Consider the following 21,838-nt stretch of genomic DNA (forward strand, 5'->3'; position numbering starts at 1 on the left):
GTGTAAAACAAGGGATGAAGACAAATGAAACTGACTCTTTCCCCAATTAATTAAAGTGTACATGCACATCGGTACTGGATTTGTCTTTCCCAAAGTAGACCACTACCAAATCTTGTCAAACCAGATGCCATAAATAGGTTTAAACATGGAGTATTAAATGTATAGCCACATTTCTACTTATAATAAAACACAATTTGAATTTTTACCTTCAAACTTCCCATGCCTTTAGAATGTGTCTAGAAGGTAGTATTTCCTTTAGGTTAGTTTATAGCTTTTCTTTCTCTAAAAGAACAGTTGGTTTAGGAGTGAATAAAATGACTTCTAAATCAGTAATATCTTTTTGGCAGTGGTTCTGAGTAATACCATCTCCGTGAAGCAAAAGAGGAATGTTAAATTATCACTATGATACTAGGAATCTATTAAATTATTATATAACATCATTTCTTACCTCAATTTTGTTTTATTAGCACAATAGAATCATAATCATTACAGAGCTCTTGAACCAAAAGAATGACAACAAAGTTGAAAGATTATTGTAATTATATCCTTAGATTTCTTAAATCAAGAAAAATCTTATTTTGTTTAATAATGAGTATTTTTAAAATAAGAAAGAAACTGTTACTCAAACCTTGTTTTCTTAGGAAGTGTATACACTTTAGAGCTATTGCTTTGAAATGTGGTGTGCATCTTCTCTGATAAATTGTGGGAAATGGACCATTTCAGTCCAATTTAGGAACAAATGAATTGACTCTTTTAGGTGAAGAGATCTTGATTCTTAATTTACATCTGAATTCGTTCAATCTGTTTTTAGGCAACAAAAGTAAAGTATATTCGTTGACTCATTAAAGATTAAACCAGAGCTTGGCAGGAAACTTGGAGGTCATGGCAAGGCACCTGAGGCTGTTATTGATGGGTTTTTACCATTTCTTCCTTACCAATAAATATTTCCCTTTTCTTTTTTCCTTTCTTCCTTCCTCCCTCCCTCTGCTTTTTCCTTCTACTCTGCCTTTAAGTCCTAGCGTTCACCTATAACTGACAGTAAATGAATGATATGACTTTAGGTGGTACACACAAAAATTTTTTTATTGTAATGATATTATATTTATTTAATATGTATTAGAAAAATATAAAATTAGTACATCAAAATCCTAGTTTTATGACTATTGTTACTTCATACAGGGCTAAAGTACAGATTTAATAACAAGTGAAATAATTTTAATATGTCACATAAAACATGGCATGGTGGATAAACAGATAACAAAATCTGTTTGTTTTATTTTGTTATATTTTGTTGTATACGTGATTGTGGTGGTACTTGGACCACTGAAGTTTGGGAAAACATTGAACCTGGAGTCAGAAAGTTTGGGTTGTTATACTGACTTTGCTACTAGCTAGCTATGGTATCTTTGGTAAGTTTGGGGAGTTATTAATGTATTGGTTGGGTCCTTTGGAAACAGATGCTAAGTTATAATTAGAAGTACAAGACATTTATTGAGAGTAATACCTGTGAAAAATAAAAGGTAGAGAAACACAACTGGACAGGGAGAGCTTCAGAACACTATATAAGTCTGATATCAGCAAAGGAAAGGCAATGGAAGGCAGTCATGGCAAGCACAAATGGGAACTCCTGTACAAAGACTGAACATAGTAGAACCCCATGCTGGCCCCAAATGGCAAGCCATTGTACACCCCCACTTTGCTTAGCCATTGGCTGGCAGCTGCCCAAGCCATTGTACACCTCCCATTTGAAAGCTGAGGAAGAGCCTAGAGGCACCTGAACCTGGAGACTGTCATCTAACTCAACCCCTGAAGACAGGTTTTGACTTAAAGGGAGATCTGCCCCAAGCACATCAATGGCTGTCTCAGTTGGCCTAAGATGACCAGATGATCTATTAAAAACTTTTCCCACTCTAGAATTCTAACTAGACCTCCGTGATACTACTGACAATCCTTCAAGTGAGCTCTGGTTTCAACTTTGAGACTCAGATGTGACAGAAATGTAAGGCTGTGGAGTGACAGAACTGCAAGAGAGAATCACTGCAAGAGTGGAGAAAAGACTGGTAAACTGAATGCTAACACAGAACTCAGAACTATGAAACCTTGGGAGGATACCTACTACAAGAGCAAGCAAAGTATGCTCCCTGAGAAAAAAAACATATAATGTATAGTGTCATGTCAGTCTGGATAATGAATACATTAACCTGTCACTATGCTTTGAGTTGCCACCCATTCTCTTCCTCTAGTGACTTTCTGTTCATTTGACACAGCCTTGTGTTTCTGTAAGTCTGGTATTCTATATCACATTGCATATGGGCAATAGAGATAGGAAATTTTGCTAATCTTTGATGAGACAGATTATTCCTACCATCATTTCCAGATTTTTAAAAACAAATTAAAAATACCCTAAACCTCTCTATCGAAGACATACACACACACACACACACACACACACACACACCCCAAACCAAAACTATTCAGAAGGCATTTACATGATAAAAATGGTAAGTAGATCTAAGAAGATGTTTCTTTTTAAGATGAGGCGTGTGGCCTTTCAAGATGAACCAGTTGGATGAAAGCTAAGGACATATGATATATATAGGGGAGTGAATTCTAACCTGAGTCTTCAAGTAACAACAGCACAGAACCACTGCCTTCTTCTACAAATGCAAAGTCAAAAACAGTAACACTGTTTACCTAAGCTTTCTGGAATCACCTGCACCAGAGCCTGTGTCCCCTTTGCTACTCAGCACCAAGAATCTGGCAAAGACTTCTATGTGTTTTCACATGTACCTACCCTGGTAGCAGTCCTAAAGTGAAAAGATTTGAATAGATCATGAATATTTCAACAAGGGGTTTCACATGTCAGGATGTACATGTCACATTGGACTACAAGCTGCAGAAAGTTTTAAATTGTTGAAATCCCTGGAAGAAACAAGAGATTTCATCAGGAGCACAGGCCAGAGATGTTATCTGGTCAGGTCAGAAGTAGACATCCTAATAGAGCAAGTAAGTGTCTTACAAATTCTATATCAGTTGGTGATATCATTTCTTGTTATGGGTGGTTTCATGACTAATTGTAGTTTTCTCTTTTAGGACTCTCCCTTAGGTGGTAATGTTTCTCTTCTCAAGTACTAGAGGTAACCCACGTTTATACAATTTGTCAGTCAAACAACCTCTTTTCTTTCATGGTAAGGCGTTGGATCAGAATCCTTTAATACTGCATTTCCAGACATGTTATAAGTTGTGATTTAATTATCTCATATATGTTACTAATAGTGTGCAAAACCCTGTATTAACCCTCGGCATAATGAAAAAGGCACTAGACCAGGAGTTATGAAATAGATGTAAATCCCAATAATTCATCTAACTAACCTTGTGACAAACCAAACTTTTCTGAAGCTATTTCTTAATCTGTAAAGTACAGAGTTAGACCAGGTCACTATTTTCCAAAGTGTGCTATTTGTACATGAGATAATTTTAAGTAGTACATAGCAAAACTTCTTAAACTAATTGGTTTTGAATTTATATTAAATGCGTATTAGAAAAAGATTACTAGCCCATCAATTCTATGATTTTACAGATATCATTCTTTTTTTTCTAATTTACTATTTTAACAATTTTTTTAATTTATTTATTTTTAGAGAGGAGAAAGGAAGGAGAAATAGAGGGAGAGAAACATCAGTGTGTGGTTGCCTCTTGCACACCCCCCACTGGTGACCTGATCTGCAACCCAGACATGTGTTCTAGACTGGGAATCGAACCAGTGACCCTTTGGTTCACAGGCCAGCACTGAATCCACTGAGCCATACCAGCCAGGGCTACAGATAACATTTTTAAGAATGAAGCTAAAGTAGTCATCTAGGTTTAAAAACTTAGTCAATGTAAAGAATGATAGTACAGATAATCCACCTACAGCAAAAAAAAAAAACTGTAAAGGTGGTATATTAAAGTTTAAAATTTGTAAAATACTTCCAAGGTTACTTCCAGCTTTATATTTCTTCCTCATGGAGGTTCAGTTTGCACTAGGGAAGGCTAAGGCTGAGAGGGTAGCTGGGCGAACACCAGGGCATAAACAGTGGAGAAAAATGCTATTATCCTTGGTGATATTAACTCATAAGGCAAACTTAAAATCAGCCCAGGTGGGCAAAATCCAAAAGGTGTGTGAGTATAATTAATTAGTTAGCTAAGTTGTAACAGAAATAAAGACCTAAAGGATCAATAAAAATAGAACAGCAATTCTCAACCTTTGTAATCTCATGGCACACATAAACTAATTACTAATATTCTGTAACACACCCAAAAATCTATTTTTTGCCAATCTGACAAAAGATATAATTTGTATTCATTCACACCTGACAGCTATCGTTGTGTTGGATGTTGTCATTTTTTATTTGACAATCTAAAAGAAAAGAGGTCAGTGACCCTGACTAAATACTCAGGTATTGCATGTTTTAAAAATTCTTATTTAATCCACTCATCCAACAATGGACACAAGCTGCTCCCATATCTTGGTGATTGTAAATAATGCTGCAATGAACACAGGGGTGCTTATGTTATTTCAAATTAGAGTTTTGGGTTCCTTCAGATATATTCCCAGAAGTGGGATAGCTGGGTCAAAAAACAGCTCCATTTTTAGTTTTCTGAGGAAATTCCATATGGCTTTCCACAGTGGCTACATCAATCTGCATTCTCAACAACAGGGCAAAAGCGTTTCCCTTTCTCCACATCCTCACCAGCACTTGTTTGTTGATTTATTGATAATGGCCATTCTGACAGGTGTGAGATGATATCTCATTGTGGTTTTAATTTGCATTTCTCTGATAATTAGTGATGTTGAGCATCTTTTCATATGTCTATCAGCTGACTATATGTCCTCTTAGAGAAGTGCCTATTTAAGTCTTTTGCCCATTTTTTAATTAGGTTATTTCTTTTTTTGGTGTTGAGTTTTGTAAATTATTTATAAATTTTGGATACTAACCCTTTATCAGATGTATTGGTGAATATGTTCTCCCATTCCATGGGTTGTCTTTATTTTGTTGATGATTTCTTTTACTGTGCAAAATCTTTTTAGTTCGAGGTAGTCCCATTTATTTACTATTTTGTTTCCCTTGCCCAGGGAGATATATCTGATGAAATATTGCTACAAGCAATGTTTGAGATTTTGGTGCCTGTTTTCTTCTACTGTTTTGGGGGGTTTGGGATCTAACATTTAAAAGTCTTTAAACCATTATGAATTTATTCTTGTGTGTGGTATAAGAAGATGGTCAGGTTTCATTTTTCTGCATGTATCTATTCAATTTTCCCAACACCATTTATTGAATACACTATCATTAGCTCATTGTATGTGTTTGCTCTCTCGAAAATTAATTGATTATAAATGTGTGGGTTTATCTTTGGGATCTCTATTCTGTCCATTGGTCTGTGTGTCTGTTTTTATGCCAGCACCAGGCTGTTTTGATTAATATGGCCTTGTAGTGTAGTTTGATATTAGGTAGCATGATTCCTGCAATTTTGTTCTTCTTTCTCAGGATCACTGATCCTATGCAGGGCCTCTTGTAATTCCACATAAATTTTTGAAATATTTGTTCTAGCTCTGTGAAATATGTCATTGGAATCTTGGTGGGAACTACATTGAATCCATAGATTGCTCTGGGTAGCATGGACATATTAATGATGTTAATTCTTCCTATCCATGCACACAGTATGTGCTTCCACTTATTTATATCTTCCTTCATTTCTTTCTTCCGTGTCTTATAATTTTCCAACAACAGGTCTTTTACATCCTTGTTTAGGTTTATTCCTGGCTGTTTTATTCTTACTGAAGCAATTGTGAATGGAATTGTTTTCTTAATTTCCTTTTCTATTTGTTCATTATTGGCATACAGAAATGCAACTGATTTCTGGATATTAATTTCATATCCTGCTACTTTGCTGAATTCATTATTCAGTTCTAGTAGTTTTTATATTTTAATTGTTGTTCAAGTACAGTTTTCTGCCTTTTACCCGCATCCCAGCCCACCCCCCAGCCCTCCCCACTTCCCCACTCGTTTCCACCCCCTCTTGCTATTGTCCATGTGTCCTTTATACTTGCTCCTGCAAACCCTTCCCCTTTTCCCCTGAAATTCCTTCCCCTCTCCCCTCTGGACACTGTCAGTCTGTTCTCAATTTCAGTGTCTTTGGTTATACTTTGCTTGTTTGTTTGTTTTGTTGATTAGGTTCCTGTTAAAGGTAAGATCATATGGTATTTGTCTTTTACTGCCTGGCTTATTTTGCTTGGCCTAATGCTATACAGTTCCATCCATGCTGTCACAATGGGTAGGAGCTCCTTTCTTTCTGCTGCATAGAATTCCACTGTGTAAAATGTACCACAGTTTTTGGATCCATTCATTTACTGATGGGCACCTAGGTTGCTTCCAGTACTTGGCTATTGTCAATTGTGCTGCTATGAACATCGGGGTGCATAGGTTCTTTTGGATTGGTGTTTCAGGGATCTTAGGATATAATCCTAGCAGTGGAATTGCTGGGTAAAAAGGCAGATCTAGTAGTTTTTGATAGAATCTTTGGGGTTCTCCATGGACAGTATCATGTCACCTGCAAATAACCACAGTTTTGCTTCTTCCTTTCCAATTTGGATGCCTTTTATTTCTTCTCCTTTTCTGATTGCTGCAGCTAGGACTTCCAGTACCATGTTGAATAAGAGAGGTGAAAGCAGAAATCCCTGTTTTGTTCCTGTTCTTAAGGGGAAAGCTTGTAGTGTTTGCCTGTTGAATATGATGCTGACAGTATGTTTATTATACATGGTCTTATTATGTTTAGGTATGTTCCCTCTAATCCGACTTTGCTGAAAGTTGTTATCATAAATGGGTGCTGGATTTCATCAAATGTTTTTTCTGCGTCTATTGAAATGATCGTGTGGTTTTTATCTTTCATTTTGTTTATGTTTATAAACACATTTATTGATTGGCAAATGTTGTATGGACCTTGCATTCACAGTATAAATCCCACTTAATTATGGTGTCTGATCTTTTTGCTGCATTGCTGTATTCACTTTGATAATATTTTGTTGAGGATTTTAGCCTCTATGTTCATCAGGGATGTTGGCCTATAATTTTCTTTCTTTGTAGTGTCTTTATCTCATTTTGGAATTAGGATAATGCTGGTCTCATAAAATGAACTTGGGAACCTTCCCTCCTCTTAATGTTTTTGAAATAGTTTGAGAAGGACAGCTGTTAGTTCTTTTTGGAATATTTGGCAAAATTCACCTGTGAAGCCATCTCATCCAGGGCTTTTGTTTCTTGGGCATTTTTTGATCACTGCTTCAATTTCATGAGGTGTAATCTGTCTATTCAAATTCTCTGATTCTTCCTGATTTACTTTTGGAAGATTGTATGTTTCTACAAATTTATCCAATTTGTCCAGGTTGTCCAGTTACTTGGCATATGGCTGTTCATAATATTTCCTTACAATCCTTTGTATTTGTTTAATGTCAGTTGTTATTGCTCATTTTTCATTTCTGATTTTATTTATTTGGGTCCTCTATTTTTTTCTTTAGGAGTCTGGTTAAATGTTTGTCAATCTTGCTTATCTTTTTAAAAAACAGCTCTTGGATTCATTGACTTTTATAATTTTTTAAGACTCTATTTCATTTATTTCTCCTCTGATTTTCATCATTTCCTTCTTTCTGCTCACTTTGTCCTTTTTCAAGTTCTTTTAAGTGTATACTTAGATTGTTCATTTGCACTTTTTCTTGTTTGTTTTGCAATAGGCCTATAATGCTTTGCATTTCCCTCTTAGGATTGCTATCCCAGTGTCCCACAGATTTTGGGTTGTTCTATCCTCATTTTCATTTGTTTCAAGATATCTTTTGACTTCTTCCTTCATCTCATTGTTGACCTATTCATTGTTTAACAACATGTTGTCTAGCTGTCATGTCATTTGCATGTTTTTCAGTGTTCTTGTGATTGATTTCCAGTTTTATAGCATTGTGGTCAGAGAATATACTTAATTTGATTTCAATCTTCTTAAATTTATAGACTTGTTTGTGCCCTAACATGTGGTCTATCCTAAAAATCATTCCATGTGCTCTTGAAAAATATGTATATTCTGCTGCTTTGGGATGAAATGCTCTGAAAATATCAATTAAGCCCATATTTAAGGCTGCTGTATATTTAAGGCTGCTGTCTCCTTGTTGATTTTCTGTTCGGAAGATCTATCTATTGAAGTCAATGGGGTGTTAAAATCCCCAACTATGACTGTATTTCTGTCAGTCTCTCCCTTTATGTCCATCAAGATTTGCTTCACATATTTAGGTGCTCTTATGTTGGTTGCATAAATGTTTACTAGAGTTATATCCTTTTGTTGGACTGTTTCCTTTATCATTATGTAGTGACCTTCTTTGTCTGTTACTATAGCCTTGATTTTAAAGTCTATTTTGTTGGATATAAGTACTGCTACCACAACTTATTTTTCCCTTCTATTTGCATGAAATATCTTTTTCTATACCTTTACTTTTAGCCTGTGTATATCTTTTGATCTGAAATGGATCTCTTGGAGTCATCATACATATATAGGTCTCATTTTCTTACCCTTTCAACTACCCTATATCTTTTGTTGGAGTATTTAAGCCATTTACATTTAAGGTGATTATTGATAGATATGCTTTTAACACCATTTTATTATTAGAATATTTTGCCTATTTTTTTTTACTGTATTTCTTCTTCTTCTAGAAGCAAGCCTTTTAATATTTGTTGCCATAATGATTTGGTGTTAACAAACTCCTTTGGCTTTTTCTTGTCTAGGAAGCTCCTTATTTCTCCTTCAATTTTAAATGATAGCCTTGTTAAGTAAAGTAGCCTTGGTTGTAGGTCTTTGCTTTTCATCATCTTGAATATTTCATGTCACGCCCTTCTGTCCTGAAATGTTTCTGTTGAGAAATCAGATGAGTCTAATTGCTACTCCTTTGTATGTAACTACCTGCATTTCCCTTGCAGCTCTTAGGATTCTCTCCTTGTCTTTAAGCCTTGTCATTTTAATTATGATGTATCTCACTGTAGGCCTCTTTGGGCCCCACTTGTTTAGAACTCTCTGAGCTTTCTGGACTTAGGTGATGTTTTCCTTCATAAGATTAGGGAAGGTTTTGGTCATTGTTTCTTCATATAGTTTGATCTTTTGCTTGCTTTCTTCTTCTGGTATTCACATGATGTGAATTTTGTTCCAGTTCATGTTGTCCAAAATGTTTCTTAAGCTCTCCTCATTTTTTAGAACTCTTTTGTTTTCTGATATACATGGTGTTTTTTTCTATCTTGTCTTCCAAATCACTGATGTGATACTCTGCCTCATCTAACCTACTGTTTATTCCTTCCAGTGTATTATTTACTTCAGATATTGCATTCTTTATTTTGGACTGATCGTTTTTTATGGTTTCTATGCCTTTTTTCATGCTGTTCAATATCCTTATAATCATCACTCTAAACTCTTTTTTTTCTAATTTATTTTATTTTATTTTATTTATAATTAATTTTATTTAGTTATTTTTTACTTTTTAAAATTTATTTAGTTATTTTTCAAGTACAGTTTTTTTGTCTATTTTTCCCATCCCAGCCTCCCCCGCTCCTTGCTCCCCACCTCCCTCCCTTTTCCACCCCCATTAGTTCTTGTCCCCTTGTCCTTCCTATTTGTTCCTCCAAATCCCTCCCCCTTTTTCCCCTTAACTTCCCTTCCTTCTCCCCCTCTGGTCACTATCCCCTTGTTCTCTATTTCAGTGTCTTTGTTTTTTTTTTCTGCTTGCTTGTTTGTTTTGTTGTTTAGCTTCCTGTTAAAGGTGAGATCATATGGTATTTGTCTTTCAGCACCTGGCCTATTTCACTCAGCATAATGCTTTCCAATTCCAACCATGTTGTTGCAAAAGGTAGTAGCTCCTTCTTTCTCTCTGCTGCATAGAATTCCATTGTGTATATGTACCACAATTTTTTGACCCATTCATATACTGATGGGCACCTAGGTTGCTTCCAACTCTTGGCTGTTGTAAATTGTGCTGCTATGAACATTGTGGTGCATAGGTTCTTTGAAATTGAAGTTTTGGGATTCTTAGGATATAATCCTAACAGTGAAATTGCTGGATCAAAAGGCAGGTCAATTTTTATTTTTCTGAGAAAATCCCATACTGTTTTCCATAATGGCTGTACCAGTCTGCAATCCCACCAACAGTGAACTAAGGTCCCCTTTTCCCCACAACCTCTCCAACATTTGTTGTTTGTTGCTGTGTTTATGATAGCCATTTTGACTGGTGTATAGTTGTATCTCATTGTGGTTTTAATTTCCATCTCTCTGATAGCTAATGATATTGAGCATTTCTTCATGTGTCTCTGGATCTTCTGTATCTCCTCCCTGGGGAAGTGTCTGTTCAAGTCCTTTTCCCATTTTTTAATTGGGTTGTTTGTCTTCTTAGAGTGGAGTCATGTAAGTTCTTTGTATATTTTGGAGATTAAACCTTTGTCTGAGGTATCATTGGCAAATATGTTTTCCCACACAGTTGGTTGTCTTTTTAATTTAATACTGTTTTCTTTAGCCACGCAGAAGCTCTTTATTTTGATGAGATCCCATTTCTTTATTTTTTCCTTTACATTCCTTGCTCTAGGGGACATATCAGTAAAAATGTTGCTGCTTGAAATATCTGAGATTTTCCTGCCAATGTTCTCCTCTAGGACTTTAATGGTTTCAAGGCTCATATTTAAGTCTTTTATCCACCTTGAATTTATTTTGGTGTATGGTGTAAGTCTGTGCTCAAGTTTCATTTTTTTTGCACGTAGCTGTCCAGTTCTCCCAACACCATTTGTTGAAGAGGCTATCTTTACTCCATTTTATGTTGCTGCCCCCTTTGTCAAATATTAATTGACTATAGAGACTTGGGTTTATTTCTGGGCTCTCCGTTCTGTTCCATTGGTCTATGTGCCTGTTTTTATGCCAGTACCAGGCTGTTTTGATTACAGTGGCCTTGCAATACAGTTTGATATTAGGTACTGTGATTCCTCCTACTTTGTTCTTCTTTCTCAAAAGAGCAGCTGCTATTCGGGCTCGTTTATGGTCCATATAAATTTTTGAAGTGTTTGTTTTATGTCTGTGAAATATGCCATTGGTACTTTAATAGGTATTGCATTGAATCTGCATAGTGCTTTAGGTAGTATGGACATTTTGATGATGTTAATTCTTCCAGTCCATGAACAAGGTATATGTTTCCATTTGTTTGTGTCTTCCTTGATTTCTTTCTTCAGGGCTGTGTAGTTTTCTGCATACAGTCTTTTTACCTCCTTAGTTAGGTTTATTCGCAGATATTTTATTTTTCTTTGTGCTATATCGAGTGGAATTTTTTTCCTTGATTTTTGCTTCTGCTGATTAATTGTTGATATACAAAAATACCTTTGATTTCCGGAGGTTGACATTGTAACCTGCTGTTTTGCCAAATTCATTAATTAGTTCAAGCAGTTTTGGGGTAGAGTCTATAGGATTTTCCATGTACACTATCATGTCATCTGCAAACAATGACAGTTTTGTTTCCTCCTTTCCTGTTTGGATGCCTTTTATTTCCTTTTCTTGCCTGATCGCTGTGGCTAAAACTTCCAATACTATATTGAATAGAAGTGGTGAGAGTGGACATCCTTGTCTTGTTCCTGATCTTAGTGGAAAAGCTTTTAGTTTTTGCCCATTGAGTATGATGTTGGCTATAGGTCTCTCATATATGGCCTTTATTATATTGAGGAATGCTCCCTCTATTCCCACTTTGCTGAGTGTTTTTATCATAAATGGGTGTTGTACCTTATCAAAAGCATCTGCCACATCTATGGATATGATCATGTGGTTTTTGTCTTTGCTTTTGTTTATGTGATATATTACATTTACTGATTTGCAAATATTGAACCATCCTTGCATCCCTGGGATGAATCCCACTTGGTCATGGTGTATGATCTTTTGGATATATTGTTGGATGCAATTTGCCAATATTTTGTTGAGTATTTTAGCATCTATGTTCATCAGTGATATTGGCCTGAAGTTTTCTTTCCTCGTCATGTCTCTATCTGGTTTTGGAATTAAGATGATGCTGGCTTCATAAAAAGAATTTGGGAGTTTTCCTTCCCTCTGGATTTTTTGGAATAGTCTGTGAAGAATAGGGGTTAGCTCTTCTTTAAATGCTTTGTAGAATTCTCCTGTGAACCCATCTGGTCCAAGGCTGTTGTGTGATGGGAGTTTTTTGATTACTGCTTCAATTTCTTTTGCTGTTATTGGTTTGTTCAGGTTTTCTGATTCTTTTTCATTGAGTTTTGGAAGGTTTTATTTTTCGAGAAATATGTCCATTTCCCGTAGGTTTTCAAATTTCTTGGCATACAGTTCTTCGTAGAAATTTCTTATAATCCCTTCTATTTCTGTGGTATCAGTTGTAATCTCTCCTCTTTCATTTCTGATTGTGTTTATTTGTGTCTTCTCTCTTCTTTTCTTGATGAGCCTGCTTAAAGGTTTATCTATTTTGTTTATCTTCTCAAAGAACCAACTCCTGGATTCATTGATCCTTAAAATTGTGCTTTTAGTTTCTATGTCATTTAATTCTGCTCTAATCTTGGTTATTTCCTTCCTTCAGCTTGCTCTGGCCTGTCTTTGTTGTTGTTCCTGGAGTTCCTGAAGGTGTAGGGTTAGGTTGTTTGATTGAAATGTTTCTATCTTCTTTAGGTAGGCCTGTATTGCTATAAAATTCCCTCTCAGGACTGCCTTCGCTGTGTCCCATAAGTTTTGGGTTGTTGTGAGATCATTTTCATTTGTTTCCATAAATGTTTGGATTTCTTCCCTAATTTCATTCTTTTTTTAAAAATTTATTTATTTATTTTATTATTTTATTGATTATGCTGTTACAGTTGTTCTATTCCCCATTTATTCCCCTCCACCCTACCCCCCCATCCCCACCATCACCCCCCCTTTAGTTTATGACCATGTGTCTCAAGTCCTTTAGATTCTATATTTCCCATTCTATTCTTGCCCCCCATCTATTTTCTATCTACTGTCTATGCTACTTATTTTCTGTACCTTCTCCCCCTTCTCCTCCTCCCACTCCCCTGTTGCTAACCCTCCTTGAGATCTTCATTTCTATGTTTCCACTCCTGATCTAGCTGTCCTTTTTAGTTTGCTTTCGTTTTAGGTGTGGTTGTTAATAACTGTGAGTTTGTTGTCCTTTCACTGTTCATGTTTCTTTAACTTCTTTTTTCTTAGATATGTCCACTTTAACATTTCATATAATAAGGGCTTGGTGATGATGAACTCCTTGAATTTGATCTTATCTGAGAAGCACCTTATCTGTCCTTCCATTCTAAATGAAAGCTTTGCTGGATAGACCAATCTTGGTTGTAGGTCTTTAGATTTCATGACTTGGAATACCTCTTTCCAGCCCCTTCTTGCCTGTAAGGTCTCTTTTGAGAAATCAGCTGACAGTCTGATAGGAACTCCTTTGTAGGTGACTGTCCCCTTATCTCTTGCTGCTTCTAGGATTCTCTCCTTCATTTTAATCTTGAGTAATGTAATTATGATGTGCCTTGGTGTGTTCCTTCTTGGGTCCAACTTCTTTGGGACTCTCTGAGCTTCCTGGATTTCCTGGAAGTCTATTTCCCTTTGCCAGATTTGGGGAAATTCTCCTTTATTATTTGTTTAAATAAGTTTTCCACTGGTGGCTGTGCCTTTCCCCCATTCTGGTACCCCTATAATTCAGATGTTGGAGCGTTTAAAGATGTCCTGGAGGTTCCTAAGACTCTCCTCATTTCTTTGAATTCTTGCTTCTTGACTCTTTTCTGTTTGGCCATTACTTGCTTTCTTCTGGTCCACTCCATTGATTTGAGTCCCAGTTTCCTTTTCATTGCTATTGGTGTCCTGTGCAATTCCATTCATTTCAATTAGTTTCGCCTTCATATGTTTCTCTAATTTGTGGCTATAATCAACCAGTTCTGTGAGGATCCTGATCACCAATGTTTTAAACTGTGCATCTGTGAGTTTTGCTATTTCTTCATTGCTTAGATTTATTGGCTCTGGGGCTCTGAGATCCTCCTGCGCCATTCTTGGTCTGTTCGGGCTCTTTAAGTGTGAGAAGCGGCGCCTTGGATTCCCAGGTGGCTGGGTTGTGACGCTGTATGTGGGGGCGTGGCCAGAGCGGGGAAATGGCGACCCCCTCTGCCGCTTCTCACAGCTGGGTGCGGAGGAGCAGTGCCTTAGGTGGTTCACCTGGGCTGGGCCACTCAGAGTCGCTGGGTTATGACGCTGTATGTGGAGGTGGGGTCAGAGCAGGGAAATGGCGGCGCCCTCCACTGTTGTTTCCCGTGGGGACCTGCTGGCCCGGTCCAACTGCCCACTCCCTCGCCCACTCCCTCGTCTGTCCACCCTCCCACAAATGCGCGACCTCAGTCAACACGCAGCCCCAGGCCCGGCTGTCTCCCCCACGGTCGCTCGCCTGGTTGCTGGCTGGGTCGCTCACTAGGTCTGACCCTGCGCCTGGATTCCGCAGGCCTGAGTGTGTCTGGCCGAGTGCTCCTGTGCAACCCTGCTCTGCCAGCCGCTGGTTTCGCCCCTTACCGGTCAGGCTGAAGAATTTGTTGTTAACGGACTTCCGAAAAGTTCAATTTTCCGTGTTCTGGCTGTGTTTTCTGTTGCTAATATTTAGTTTTCTCTAATCTTGGTTGTGTGAGAAGGCACGTCACATCCACCTATGCCTCCATCTTGGCGGAAGTTCCCCCTAATTTCATTCTTGACCCGCTCATTGTTCAATAGCATACCATCCATTCTCCATGATTTTGGGTGCTTTGGGTTTTTTCCTTTGGGGTTGGTTTCTAATTTCAGTCCCTTGTGGTCAGAGAAAATGCTTGGTATGATTTCAATTTTCTTTAATTTTTTGAGGCTCATTTTTGTGTCCTATCATATGGTCTGTCTTTGAAAATGTTCCATGTGCATTTGAAAAAGAATGTGTATTTAGCGTCTTTGGGATGAAGCGCTCTATATATATCAGTTAAGTCCATTTCATCTAGGGTGTTGTTTAATGCCACAATATCTTTGTTGATATTTTGTTTGGAGGATCTGTCCATTTTTGACAGTGGGGTGTTAAAATCCCCTGCTATAATTGTGTTGCTGTCAATATCTTTCTTGAAGTCCTCTAAAATTTTCTTGATATATTTGGGTGCCCCTATGTTTGGTGCATATATATTTACGATGTTAATGTCTTCTTGGTGGAGTCTTCCCTTGAATATAATGAAGTGACCTTCTGGGTCTCTTTTTATGGCCCTTTTTTGAAGTCTATTGTGTCCGATATGAGAATTGCTACCCCAGCTTCTTTTTCTTGTGTGTTTGCTTGCAAAACTTGTTTCCAGCCTTTCACTTTTAGTCTGTGATGGTCTTTTGTCCTGAGGTGGGTCTCTTGTAGGCAGGATATGTGTGGGTCATGCTTTCTTATCCATTCAGGTATTCTGTGTCTTTTGATTGGAGCATTTAATCCATTTACGTTTAAGGTTATTATTGGTAGGTACTTATTCATTGTCATTTTTGTACCTGTGTTCCTCTCTGTCTCCCTCTTTTCCTTCCTTTTCTTAAAGCAGTCCTTTTAGTATTTCTTGTAGAGCTGGTTTGGCAGAGGAGTATTCTTTTAGACTTCTTTTGTCTTGGAAGCTCTTTATTTGGCCTTCTATCTTGATTGAGAGCCTTGCTGGGTAAAGTAGCCTTGGTTGTAGGCCTCTGGTTCTCATTACTTGGAATATTTCTTGCCATTCTCTTCTTGCTTGAGTGTTTCCATTGAGAAGTCAGTAGCTAACCTTATTGGGGCTTCCTTGTATGTTACTTCTTTTTCTCCCTTGCTGCCTTTAAGATTCTCTTTTTCTTGGAATTTTGCCATTTTAATGATGATGTGTCTTGAAGTGGGCCTCTTTTGGATCCCTCTTGATTGGGATTCTCTGTGATTCCTGGATTTGTGTGACTTTTTCTCTAGGAAATTTTCTCTCATTACTCTTTCAAATATGTTTTCTATCCCTTCTTCTTCTTCTCCTTCTGGTATTCCTATTATTCGGATATTATTACGTTTCATATTGTCTTGCATTTCTCTTAATTTCTCTTCATTCTTTCTGAGCCTCTTTTCATTTTCTTGCTTTTTCTGTGAGATGCTTTCTACTTTGTCCTCCAACTGGCTAATCCGATCCACCGCCTCATCTATCCTACTTTTGAAACTATCTACTGTGTTCTTCAATTCGGAAATTGTATTCTTCATTTCCTCTTGTCCCTTGCTGATATTTTTCTATTTCATTTTTCATGTTGACGTAGTTTGCAGAGAGATCATTGTAGTTCCCCCTTAGTTTCTGATAGCTCCATGTGAGCTCTTTGAACTTCATAATAACCAGTGCTTTGAATTCACTATCTGATAGTTGATTAACCTCTATTTCGTCTAACATTCTTTCTGAAGTTTCTGCTTTTTCCTTCATTTGGGGATTGTTTCTTTGTCTTCCCATTGTTTGAGACTCTTGTTGTTAGTCTCAGCTTCTAAAATTGATCTGTTCTGACTCCCTAGGTTTATGATGTGAACTTCTGTGGTATAATACCTGTGAAGTTCAGTGGTGCAGACTCCTTCAGGTATCTTGATGTTCTCCATCTCTAACTACTCACACGCTGGTTTTTGTGCTCGTCCCCGTGCTGGTCGCCTACCACTGCTGAGTGTCCTGGCTCCTGTAACCGACTCCTCCAGTACCCAGACCCATTGCTACAGCAGCAGCACAGGGGCTGCGCATGACCAGGCTCCCGTAGCTGACTCCCAGGAGACCAGGTCCATCACAGGGGCTTGGAGTGTCTGGCTCCCGTACCTGACTCCCTGACTCCCAGGCCTGTTGCTATGGCAGTGGCACAGGGGCCGCATGTGTCTCAGCTCCCATAGCTGTCTCTGCCGCTGTCTTGTGCTTCAGCATTGGTCACAATCTCTGGTCTTTTAATTTCATAAATGCTGGGTAACTGATGATTTACTGTGCTGTTTCTCTATAGATCTGCCAGGATTTTCACACACGAGTACGGGAGCTAGAATCTGCTCCATCCTACTCCATCGCCATCTTCCAGCATCCCCTGAGAGATGATGTGAGTGGGAGCCCATGTCCTGCTCCCCTTCCAGACAGCTGGTTTCCATCAAAGCCTCATCACTCTAAACTCTTTATCTGATAAATTGATTGCCTCCATTTCATCCAGCTCTTCTTCTAGAGTATTCTCTTGTTCTTTCATTCGGGGTTTCTTTCTTTGTCTTCCCATTTTGGCTGCTTCTTTGTATTGGTTTCTATATATTATGTAGGTTTGCAAAAATTCTACTATAGACCTTTGTCAGATGGTGTTTGTGATTGGCCCTGGTCAACTTGTTGGGAATTAGTGATCCATAGTGTGTGGCTCCCTCTGACAGTCCTGTTCGTGTGCAAAAAAAAAAAAAAATCAAACTGCACACCAGGACCAGCCTTTATCAGCACCAGGCCTTAGGGAGGGTGAACTGAAGTCTCACAGAGCTCACAGAGATCCACATCAGTTCTTAAACTGATCAGTGATTATAGCCTCAAGCTGAAATCAACTGCCAGGCTTAAGCTCCACAGGATGGGGCAGTTAGTCCTGGGGGCAGGGCTATTGCTTCCCGTCTTGCTGATGCCATTTGGAGAGGAGTGCTCTGCCTGAGAAGGATGGCTCCTGCAGTATGGGGAATGACTCAGCATAGAAATCCTGACTACTGTTCCCTCATTTCTCTCCCCAGAGCTACAAACCACAGGCTGTCCTCAAGTATCTCTAGTCCACTGTGCCCTCCTTTTCTGGCTCACAGGGTAAGTGGCTGCAAATGAAATTTTTTTGCACAGAGCCTTTAAAGAGGTTCTCTGCATCTCCAGCCATTTCTCCCTGATAGAAACCCTGCCACTTTTTATAGCTAGGTGTTATCTGTGTTCCTTTCTGGCTCTGGTGACATAGGCTGGGGAACCCAGCTTGGGGTTCAGATCCCATACTTCCCAGGGGGAATCCCCCAGCTGCTGAAGTATTCCTATAGCACTTTATCTGCCACCCATGGTAGTCCAGCCCATGATCTTGCATCTTATGTACACTGCCTACCAGTCATGTTATGGTGAAATGGCTTCTTCCATCTGTCTGTGGTTATAAGGCTCTTCTCCAGCTAGTGTTCAGTTAGTTACTCCAGATGATTTCTCTACAATTTAGTTGTAATTCCAGTTTGATCCTTGGAGGAGGTTAGTGTAGCTTCTACATGCTCCTCTGCCATCTTCAATCCTCCACACACACTTTGGGTAATACTACTTGGAAAGTCTTCTTAGTAAGTTATATTTTCTCTATACCCACTTATATGCCCAATGTCTTATTCACTCTACTGCAACAAAAACAGAAGATGTTCTTAATAACCTTATAAGCATATTGGACTAAACAAACTTACACAGATTACGATAGTTAGCATGGTGATATATCAGCTTCTGTGACTGGGAATAATGAGAAGGTAGCATTTGGGAGATACAATATTCTGGATAGCATGGCCAGAGAAGGCTTTTTAGAAAAGGTGAATTTGCAACAATGATCTGAATGGTGGGAAAGCTCCAGTTATGTGAAGAATCAGGGAAAATTCATGAAATGCATGGGAAACATTGTAACCAAGGCAAAAGAAAAGTCTGATAACTTCTCTGAACTTTCAGAAGGCAATTTTTACTAGAATAGAGTGAGCAACAAGATTCAGATTATGTAATGGTGTAGTAGTCCTGCTAAAGGAATTTTAGCTTTGTTCAACAGCAACAGAAAGTCATTAAAGAATTTGGCCCAGAGAAAGCACATGATCTGATTTTTTATTTAAATCAGTGTCTCATAGATGGATCTTATGGTATTAAGTTATACATCATTATATTGTTAATAAAAAAGAGATCAGTGGCTACTTTTTTTACTAATAGCACTTATATCAATTTGTAATTATTTATATATTCATACAAATAACTATCACTGAACTAAAGTGCCATGAGTTCAGGGACCAAGTTTGATATGGTTCACCATTGAGCCAACAGATAGCACTTAAGAGGGTTCAAAGTATATTTGCTGATTAGATTAGAGAATAAAACAGTGAATGAACAGTACAAGCAGCCTGTAATCAAGTACTAATTTATATGGTGCAATCTTCAACCCTACATATTACACCTTCCCAGGAGGATGGACCTGCTTCTAGAAAAAGATTTGTGTCTCTCATTAGCAACCTGATAACTTGAGTCACCACAATTACCATGCATTTCCCTATCAAAGTATCACCCAAATGAACAATTCAAATGGCACTAAAAGCAAAGCCAGCCTTCATACAAATTGTGAAATAGATACTTGTCCTTGGCAGCCTTCCAAATATCATTGTACTATTTTTATCTCCCCTATGGGCAAACCATCTTTCCCATTTCTCACCCATTATCTACCATCAACTCGATGAAAGTCACTCAACATATCTTGTCTGCTTTCCTCTCTGTACAAAGTGCACCCTGATAATAGTTTTATATGAAGGAAGTCTCCACATAATATCTTTAAAATAAATACTCTGGAAGTAAGTCTTGAATATGCTTATTTACAACTCTCAATTATCCATGCTAAGCAATGAGGAGATAGGCAACCTATCAGATGCAGAGTTCAAAACACTGGTAATCAGGATGCTCACAGAAATTATTGAGTTTGGTTGCAAAATGAAGGACGAAGTGAAGGCTATACAAAGTGAAACATAGGAAAATATACAGAAAAACAGCAGTTAAGAGAAGGAAATTGGGGCTCAAACCAATGATTTGGAACAAAAAGAAGAAATAAACATCCAACTAGAATAGAATGAAGAAACAAGAATTCAAAAAATGAGGAGAGGCCGAGGAACCACTGAGACAACTTAAAACATTCCAACATCTGAATCATAGGGGTGCCATAAGGAGAAGAGGAAGAGCAAGAAATTGAAAGCTTATTGGAACAAATATTGAAGGAAAACTTCCCCAAACTGGTGAAGGAACTAGACATGCAATCCCAGGATGCTCAGAGAGTCCCAAAGAAGTTGGACCAAAGGAGAAACACACCAAGACACACCATAATTAAGTTACCCAAGATTAAAGATAAGGAGAGAATCTTAAAAGCAGCAAGGCAAAATAAGACAGTTACCTACAAAGGAGTTCCCATAAGACTATCAGCCTATTTATCAAAAGAAACCTTACAGGCAAGAAGGGGCTGACAAGAAGTATTCGAAGTCATGAAAGGGAAGGACCTGCATTCAAGATTACTCTATCCAGCAAAGCTATCATTTAGAATAGAAGGGCAAATAAAGTGCTTCCCAGAGAAGGTAAAGTTAAAGGAGTTCATCACCACCAAGCCATTATTATATGAAATGTTAAAGGGACTTATCTTAGAAAAAGGTCAAAAACTATGAACAATAAAATGACAACAAACTCACAAGTATCAACAACTGAACCTAAAAAACAAAAACTAAAACTAATAAAACAACTAGAACAGGAACAGAACCACAGCAACAGAAATTACATGGGGGGGTTACAGGGGAGAGGGGAGGGGAAAATGGTACAGGGACTAAGAAGCATACGTGGTAGGCACAAAATAGACATGGGGAGGTTAAGAATAGTAGAGGAAATGGGGAGCTGAAGAACTTACATGTACAACCCATGGACATGAACTAAGGGGGATGATGCTGGAAGGTAGTGGGGTACAGGGAGGAGGAGTATAAAGGGGAGAAAAATTGGGACAACTATAATAGCAAAATCAATAAAATATACTTTTAAAGAAAGGCAGATGTGAAATTTCTGTGATATTTTCTCTCCCACCATTTTTTAAAATTCACCATTGCCATTTTAACATGCTCTGTGTATTAGGTAAGCAGGAGTGTGATGCTTATTGAAGTGTGAGTGACACAAGAGATATTGCTTCCTAGTACATGCTGTGGCCATTGATCTTAGAGACCAGGATGGTGGCAAAAGAATTCTTAACCCCTTTTTTTTCAAGGAAGGGAGTTCCACTTTTCCATCCCACCAGGCTTTTAAGACATGGGAGAACACCAGATAGCCCTCTCTTTACTTCTACCAGCAGGCAGGTGGGAACTTGGTCAGTGTTCTCATATAATACTTGTTAATTGACAAATATGGTTTAGCACAGTAAATAAATTAAAACCACTTGTTAATTTTGTCCTTGGCAATATCACTAGCCATCAGGAAGATACAAATTAAAACCACAATGAGATACCACTGCACACCAGTCAGAATGACCATCATAAACAAATTAACAAACGACAAGTGCTGGTGAGGTTGTGAGCAAAGGGAACCCTAGTGCGCTGTTGGTGGGAATGCAGACTGGTGCACCACTGTGGAAAACAGTATGGAATTTTCTCAGAAAAATAAAACTGGAAGTGCCTTTTTATTCAGCAACTCCACTGCTGGAATTATACCCTAAGAACCCTGAAACACCGATTCAAAAGAACCTATGCACCCCAATGTTCATAGCAGCATTATTTACAATAGCCAAGTGCTGGAAGCAACCTAAGTGCCCATCAGTAAATGAGCAGATCAAAACTATGGTACATTTACTATGCAACCAAAAGAAAGAAGGACCTCCTACCTTTCACAACAGCATGGATGGATCTGGAAATCATTATGCTAAGCGGAATAAGCCAGGTGGTGAAAAACAAACACCATATAATCTCACTTATAAGTGGAACCTAATCAATAAAACAACCACGCAAAATATAACCAGAGACATGGAAAGAAAGAAAAAACTGACAGTAACCAGAGGGGAGTGGGGAGGCAGATAATGGAGGAAA

At 38.1% G+C, this 21,838-nt stretch overlaps 1 protein-coding gene across 5 annotated transcripts in view; it reads left to right on the forward strand.

Moving 5' to 3' along the window:
- The window catches only part of GRIA3 (glutamate ionotropic receptor AMPA type subunit 3), a 482,288-nt gene that overhangs the window by 298,308 nt on the left and 162,142 nt on the right, over positions 1-21,838 (forward strand). The gene's annotated exons all lie outside the window — the stretch shown is intronic.

Source organism: Artibeus jamaicensis, unplaced genomic scaffold (assembly GCF_021234435.1).
Source record: "Artibeus jamaicensis isolate MK-2021 breed Jamaican fruit bat unplaced genomic scaffold, CSHL_Jam_final contig_240, whole genome shotgun sequence".
NCBI lineage: Eukaryota > Metazoa > Chordata > Mammalia > Chiroptera > Phyllostomidae > Artibeus > Artibeus jamaicensis.